Source organism: Solanum stenotomum, chromosome 9 (genome assembly GCF_019186545.1).
Source record: "Solanum stenotomum isolate F172 chromosome 9, ASM1918654v1, whole genome shotgun sequence".
NCBI lineage: Eukaryota > Viridiplantae > Streptophyta > Magnoliopsida > Solanales > Solanaceae > Solanum > Solanum stenotomum.
Genome location: NC_064290.1, coordinates 23,029,269 through 23,037,535, shown reverse-complemented (window position 1 = coordinate 23,037,535; position 8,267 = coordinate 23,029,269). Strand labels below are relative to the sequence as shown.

The following is an 8,267-nucleotide window of genomic DNA, read 5'->3' as shown; positions in this document are numbered from 1 at the left end:
AGACATGTTATCTAAGTGATTAACAAGTAAAAACCGATTAGCTGAAATAATTAATATACTGAAATTAATTAATCTGCTTAACATAGGTTATTTAATTAACATGCTCTTTTATTTATTTAATATTTATGAAAATGCAGATATTTATATATATATAGAAAAGCACGTATACTTCAGGCGATTTAAACAACATAGATGAACTTAGCAACTACAAATAGTGAAGTAAGTAAAATAAAGCAATTAACATGTAATCTCCCTCCCCTTTAGACGATCCCCCAAATATATCATATATAGAGATAGTGTTAGAGTTATACACAATATTACAAGCCAAATTAAAGAACAAATGAATAAAATATATAACACTAAAATAAGTAATAGCTCCAATCGGAAATTTCTTCTAAGAGACTCTTCAACACCTGGAACTCTAAGTTCAAAACCTGCTTGAAGGGATAATATAACACATATATATAATGGCGATATAATCGTAACATCAAATATTCATAGCAACAAATTACTTTCATGCGTATAAGCAACACTCATAAAAAGTCAAAACAAACAAATAATAACCATAGACATCATCGCACATAGAGGGAGGGAAGAACGAAAAATAATCCGGAGGCTTCCTTTTATTCTTTCAAACAACACATAATATGAACAATGCAAATTTAAACTAGTGAACGGAACTAACCAGTTATGCAGAATTATTTATGAGCAATGACGACCCAAATTGACTCGATACTAGACCCGAACACAGCAAAACCGAGTAAGAAAGCACTTAGAATATTCACCGGAATCTTAATTCTTTAAGAATAGAGAGTAATATTTTTAAAGTATTCAAGAGTAAGGTTTTTCCGTCAAAGTCCGAATGTGAGAGCCCAGAGTGAATAAGAAACCCCTTCATATAAACTAGATGAAAGGTGCCAAATTAAAGGAAAAGAATTATTTTAGCGATCAATATAATATTGTTTTCCTTATTTTAAAAGAGCCCAAAAATGAGATTTATTTTAATTTATTTTTACCAAATATAAACAAGTAAGAAATCTACCAGTTTTAAATAAGGTAACATGATCAATTTACTGACAGATGATATGTAAAATCAAGTAAGACAAGTGATAATTGATTCAAAGGGAATGCATGATTACAACTCAAAATACGTCAATATAATTTTACCAACCGGGCAAGTAAAAATAGAGTGGCATACGGTAAGCGGGTGATTGAAATTGAATAGTGGCCAGAAGTAAACTCGATTGTAGTGAACGATAAAGATTTGTTGTACTGTTTCCATATATGTTTGGATGCATTTGATTTTGTGGAATTTATTGCTAGTAGAGATCCTTAAGCAATTGCTTTCAAAGTATGGGTTGTACACACTACAACATTTTAGGCCTATGACTACACTAAATTTAGACAATGATTGTAAAGTGTTGCCTAAAATGTTTTTGATACGCTTTAAAAGCGTAGCCAATGTTTTTAACTTTTGACTTCGATAATATTGACATCTTTTGTAAAGGGTATTCTTTAATGATATAGGCTACACTTTAGAAGTGTTTTTATATAATTATGATATAATTGGCAACAAATATTTATATATATGGCCACACTTTTAAAATATGTTATTTTTATAATTGAAAAAACAACACATTACAAGTGTAGCCTTAATATTTTCACTAAAATATTATATTCCCTCCAACATTTTCAAGTATCCCTCCAATTTTTAATTGGGAAAAAAAATAATAATTCATAAAACATTAAAACTTTCTTTTCTCCCAAATCACAAAAAAAATCCGTCAAATTGAAGAACACGCTCTTTAGGATTTTCTCTCCAAGTATGAAGAACACAATTTCCATCAAACTTTCTCACAGATTTCTTGTTGAAGAGCTGAAGAGTTGTTCCGTCATATTCTCGCTGAAGAGTTGTTCTCGCTGAAGGTTAGGCCTCACAGATGAACACACCTCATTAAAAGATTTCTTGTTGAAAATTGAACAAAATGCTTCACTTGAGAAGATGGTATCTTAAAGCTTCATCACATTGAAAGGATTTTGTTAGATTAGGGTTTATCAGGTAAGTAATTCAATTTTGAAAGTCTAAATTTTAGGTTTAGGATTTTGATATTCTTGTGTTGATACGATTTTTGTTGATTTTTGGAAGTCTAACTCGTAGATGTATTACCCACATCAGTTGATTCTTTGCCCTGAGCATTAATAACTAAATAAGTATAAATGGGCTGATTAGGGATGATTTTTCACTTGAGAATTTCTTTTTTATTAGGTTTATAAGCTGATTAGGGCGGAAATCGTCCATGATAGTGTAGCGAAAAAAACAGATGGCATCAGCAATAATGGGTCCATTAGGATCAGGAAAGACTACTCTTCTCAATGTTCTTGCAGGTCAAACAAAAGCATCACCTAAGTTAAATTTGTTTGGTCTTTTGGACATCAATGGGGTGCCATTTTCAAACAGCCTTTATAAAATCAGAGGTTTTAAAGTAGGATAACTATAGATATCTGGCCACTATGCTTCCCTGTAGAGTGTAGTCTTCTCTATGAAGTTAAAATAGCAAGGACTCCCAATTTTCACTTTTATCTCATCTATCTTTCACTTGTAATGGTGCTTACCTCCTGGCCACAACCATTATCCAGTCGTGCTAACTCCTTAGTTACATGATTGTGTCAACTTTTCATGTAGTGGAAGTCAGAATAATTATTATTGGATAAGATGCGTAAAACTATGTTGAGCTTGTGTAAGCATCCAAATCCTGTGATTATATGGTTCTAGAGAAGTCTAAAAAATGAATCTGAATATTTTTTCTGTCCTTGTAGAGGCTTAACTAGTTCTTCTACTTGCGCAAACAATATACTAAACTCAATAATGTTAAAAAAAAATGTTTGTTTATGGTGCTATTAAGGACTTCAAAACCATTATCTGGGGTTCTATATTCCTTGTGATGTTGTACTGTCTGGAAATGTGTATGCTTGATTCTCTTTTATGTCAAGGAAATCTTGTGGGGTCTTATTTAGATATATATGGTTCTAATTTCAAAGTACTTTTGTATGTAAAACAGTGCATTTGGCTTTAGAAGCTTCTACACGTAGAAAGCGAAGGAATAAACATATACTCCCTCCGTCCTATTTTATGTGGCAATATTTGACCGGGCACGGAGTTTAAAAAATAAATGAAGACTTTGAAATGTTTGCCAAATTACCCTTTAAAAAGTAGATTCATTTTTCTCTCTCCTCATAAATGTATTGGAGTATTATTTTAAGATTAAGTGGGACCAACAAAGGTAAAAGAGGAATTGTACCTATACTTACCATATAAGGAAATGTGACATTCTTTTTGGGACTGACCAAAAAGGAAATGGTGCCACATAAAATGGGACGGAGGGAGTAAAATAAAAGCTAACAAGATGAGCTTCTAGTGGAAAAACATTTAGACTGGAGCTAAACCAATATCATACATTTATTAGTTAATGACTTGATGAATATATAGAATTCATATATGCATCCTAGTTTTGTCCAGCTATTCTCTTGTATATTAGTGGTGTTTTTTTTTGTAAGGATCTTCTACGCTAATACACCTCTTTTTTTAATGGTTTCGGTGTCTGGATTCCGTTTTAGCCTCCTACAATGGAGGTTCAGCTTGAAAGCTAGATGTATTATGTTTAACTTACTTTGAATCATTCACATAGTAATAATAGAAAGTTTTCCACCCAAACTTCTAAAAGATTTGAACTATCAACTTTCCTCGGTGGCAGTTGTGAGATATTACTAGCTCCTTCAATCTAAGAGGAAGTACATTTATAATTTAGGAAAATTTTGATTTTAGTAGAAACAATTGAATATATTATTGAAGTCATAATATTAATGTGAAGACAAGATTATACTTCAATGGTTGCTTGTTCACCTTTTTACTTGTCGCCACAAAACCCTGCTTTCAGGACTTGATGCTTTTCAAGCAGAGCAAGTGATGGAAACCTTAAGATACCTTGCACAAGATGGATATACTGTTATATATTCTATACACCACTCTAGAGGTTCTGCGTATGCAAAATTCGACGACGTTGTTCTATTGGCAGGGGGCTTGCTCATTTATGCTGGTCCTGCAAATGATGAAGTACTAGCGTACTTCTCGAAATTCAGGTTTGTTATATCGATTCCCAAAATTACTTATATAATTTTTATAACCTTATAGTGCTTTGGTTCTCAATCAGGCATTGTATTCCTGAAACTGTAGCTTATTTGTGCGGTTGGTTGTTCTGACAACATATATGTCTATATAGTGCCTATTAATTGAAACATGTATTCTTTCAAGTAGAGCTAAATGTCCCTTTGATAAACTTGATGGTGATTTTAGTGTCACATTTTATTCTTAAACACATAGATATCAAGTTAGAATGTGGTAAGGCGAAAATCATAGATGTTATATCTATCTATTAGGAGAAGAAATCATTTAAAGAAGGGGATTCTTATATGTAGATTACGTACTTCGATCTTGGAATGAGCATGAAGTAGCATGATAAGGAAATACCGTTTATGAATTTAGTGTGCGAGTTGCAACACTTTATGATGTAAACATATACTCTTGGGTTTTCTTTCTGGTTATTTTTATAGGGGAGGGTGTGGGGCGAGGGTTGTGTAAATTTATGTGCATGCACACATGAGTGCTTGTGTAAATTTATGCATTTAAGTTAAGCCATTGACATATGGATATGGAGCCAACTTAATTTCCTATGATTCATGTGAACTGAAAATTGCAATTTGTTAATCAAGTATTGATGATGGTTACTAAATGATAGGTACATTTTTCCAGATCATGTAAATCCTTCTGAATTACAGTACATACACTAGTCTAGTACGCTTTCATACTGTATAGCTTTCCACAAAATCAGTGTACAGGTTATAGAATAAATCTACAGTACATACAGTAGGTTATAGCTTGCACTAAACTCAGCTATACAGGTTATAAAATTAGTTTACAGTACATACAGTAGGTTATAGCTTGAACTAAACTCAGATGTATAGGTTATAGGATCAGTGTACATATTATAGAAGTATTTTACAGTACATGCAGTAGGTTATAGCTTGAACTAAACTCAACTGTTGCAATCTGCTATTATCAATTACTAGCTTGAACTAAACTCAACTGCTGCAATCTGCTATTATCAATTACTCTTATCACAACTTATCAAGAGAAGTAAAGAAAATAAGAACGACCATGTATATTAGATCAAAATCAGCGTACAGATTATAGAATCAGTTTAAAGTACATACAATCTAAACTCAACTGCTGCAATCTGCTATTATCAATTACTTTTATCACAACTTATCAAGAGAAGTAAATAAAATAAGAATGACAAAGTATATTAGATCAGAATCAGTGTACAGGTTAAAGTAACACATCCCCAAGAACTTTAATACAACAACAACAAACCCAATGTAGTCCCATAAGTGGGGTCTTGGAAACAGTGCTGAAAATTCTGAAAAGAGTTAATACAGTGCTGGAAATTTTGGAAAGATTTATAGGACCCCTCTTTGGATTTTTCTCCTGTTGTTACTATTCTTTGGTTTGAAGTGGACTTGGAATTGGCATTGATCTACTATTGGGATGGCAATAGGGCAGGTCAAGGGCGAGGCAATACTTAAACGGGGTGGGGCATGGCAGGGAAGTGAGAACAACACTTGCATTTTGGGTGAAAGAGTTTATAAGTCATAAACTAATTGAAAGAATGGAACACACTTACATTGAACTTGCACTACAAAGGCTTCTCCCAAATCCTAACATATGAATTTTAGGAAATGTAACAGCCAAGAGACAAGTTGTGCTTTCTTTTCTAATCATATATACCACAACTTACTCTTCATCAAATGATAGCAATGGTGAGGAAAGTGCATTTTACTTATGGGGAGAAGCAGAGAATTACAAAAGAGATAAATGGGGTAGATAAGGGCATGGCTTAGTGGGGTAGGGGAGGGGAAGAATCCCCAGTGGTTAATTCTTCACGAATCTGCTCCGAGCTTGCTCGAATTTGCAAACGCGATTGAGGCAGATTGTTGTTTAATATTGCTGGTATCAGTATTGCACAACTTATGGCCTTGGTCTGGTGGCCCGTCAAGTTTATAGCAGATTGCTGTTAAATATTGTTGGTATCAGTATTTGCTGGTATATATGTATTGTGCAACTGCTGCAATCAAGAATTTGTTCTTGGGAGACTTAAGTGCAAATATTTATTCTTTTTGTCTTCTAATTCTCTGTTGATACCATGACATTTTGGCACAAAATTTGTTCCTTTATACATCAAAGTAATTGGCATTTTGTGATGAAATTCTTGAATTTGTTTAGTACAAACTAAAGATGCATCAACTCTACAATACCTTCCAGTCACTAAAGATGCATAAACTCTACAATACATCACAGAAGTAAGTCAAAGAACTCCTTTAATTTCCATAAAACTTTTAGTTCATCTTGGTGGTAAAAGCTTATGGGTGGATTGTGACAAAGGTTTCAAAAGTTCAACTTACAAACCTGGTGTATGTAATTCCACACAATGCACTTATTCCAATCCTAATTACTGTGGTGACTGCATATTGAAACCAAAATTGCAACCTTGATGCAACAACAATAGTTGTTACATTTGGGGTGAAAATCCCTTGATTGATTGGTTTGATGATAGCGCTGAAATTGTTGATGATGTATTTGTTATTGGTTCTACTCCTGGTGTTCGTGTAACTTTGCTGCGGTTCATTTTTGCTTGAATCTGATTATTCCTTTTGCTTCAACAGACTGGCAATGGTAGAAAATTGCAGCACAATGCAATATACAGCTGATCAAACCAAGTGATACCGAGAGGCCATTTTTATGGACAACAAGTAAGTCCTTCAGTTTTCGGTAAAAATGAGAACAACAACATTTACTTTCTAGCTTTTATTTGATTTATCTTCTTTCATGGGGATAAACTTGTTCTCAATTATACTATTCAGCAAGAAGCCTTTCATGTTTACCATATGGGACGATCTAACGGACTATGAAGGGGTTGTACTACTACAACTGTTGCACGAGCACACTGTTATTCTTGCAAAACGAGTAGTTGTTACAACATACCATCGCGGTAAGATCATCTTTCCTTAATTTATTTGATCCTGCTATGAATAATTTCTTTGCTTTACTTGTCACCATATGTTGTTCCCGCATCTCTAAGGTTGACAACCAGATACATTTCGACAATTTTAGTCAACCCTTTATATGTGCAAACTACTGCATTAATGGATTCGTACAAATTAACTTTTCCGTCATTCTAATCCACCATTCTTCAAGTTATTTACATATGGGGAAAAAAGAAAAGATAGTCATTTTTACCGTGGATTTTAGCAGGGCAAAAGACAACGAACAAATGCTCTTCGCTTATACTTTGAGAAGCTCATCTGAATCATCTTCATCCCTCAATCTTGCATCGGTTGACAATGAAACAATATCTATCTCGATCATTCCTTCATTGTTGTCTAGAATGAGTTTAAAATATGACTTTCACTTTCTTTGTCAATACTGACCAACTTCTCCATAGTGAGATTTCTCCACTAAAAAAAATGCTAATATCTCTTTTGAGTTATGATCTGACAACAATAGACATGGAAACATTGGCTGAAAAAATATTAGCAATGAGAGCTGAACAAGTGTATGAAACAGTCGTTGTCCAGGTACTTCGTATTATCTCTTTTGAGTTGTGATCTGCATAAGTGTTTGTTCTCTACTGACAAATAAATCTGCCTTTTTCTTTGCTGATTGTGACCTCTGTGAGCTTCATTTTTCTTTAAGTTTTGATAGAATGAAATTTTGCATTTTAATGTGGATCAGTAGCCTATATGTTGTCTTGGGAAGGCACTTCCTTCAAGATGAATTAGCTTTGCAAGTGATTCTTTGTTTCTTTTAGATGTCTCTTGTCTTTAAAATGTTGAAATTTATAAAGAGTTGTCTTCCAGCAGTCCATTTATGCCTAAGGGAAATTACACCAACATTCCATTTTGTTACTCGCTGTTTTTCATAACAGTACCACTACATTGGGAAGGGACTGGGAAGGTATTGTTAAAAGTGACTAGTATTGAGCATATTAAATACATGATTTATTTCACTAACTTATTTTTATTTTGAATGTGTAGAAAAATGCCAGTAATTGAATTTGAATACTGGCCAGAAGTAAACTCGATTTATTATAGTGAACGATGAAGAGTTTTTTGTACTATTGTCATGTATGTTTGAATGCATTTGGTTTTGTGGA

The 8,267-nt window shown here is 33.4% G+C and overlaps 1 long non-coding RNA gene across 4 annotated transcripts; it reads left to right on the top strand.

The window, feature by feature from the left end:
* The first annotated feature begins 1,763 nt into the window (after positions 1–1,763).
* Positions 1,764–8,267, top strand: LOC125877174 (uncharacterized). 4 transcript variants are annotated; one of them, XR_007447580.1, is made up of 5 exons: positions 1,764–2,059; positions 4,794–4,849; positions 6,778–6,864; positions 6,976–7,103; positions 7,367–8,132. It is a non-coding gene; the product is annotated as an uncharacterized LOC125877174 (long non-coding RNA). The 4 variants fall into 4 exon arrangements; XR_007447581.1 differs by lacking the exon at positions 1,764–2,059 and adding an exon at positions 8,149–8,265 and having other exon boundaries at positions 4,256–4,849; positions 7,367–7,689; XR_007447582.1 differs by lacking the exons at positions 1,764–2,059; positions 7,367–8,132 and adding an exon at positions 8,149–8,267 and having other exon boundaries at positions 4,256–4,849.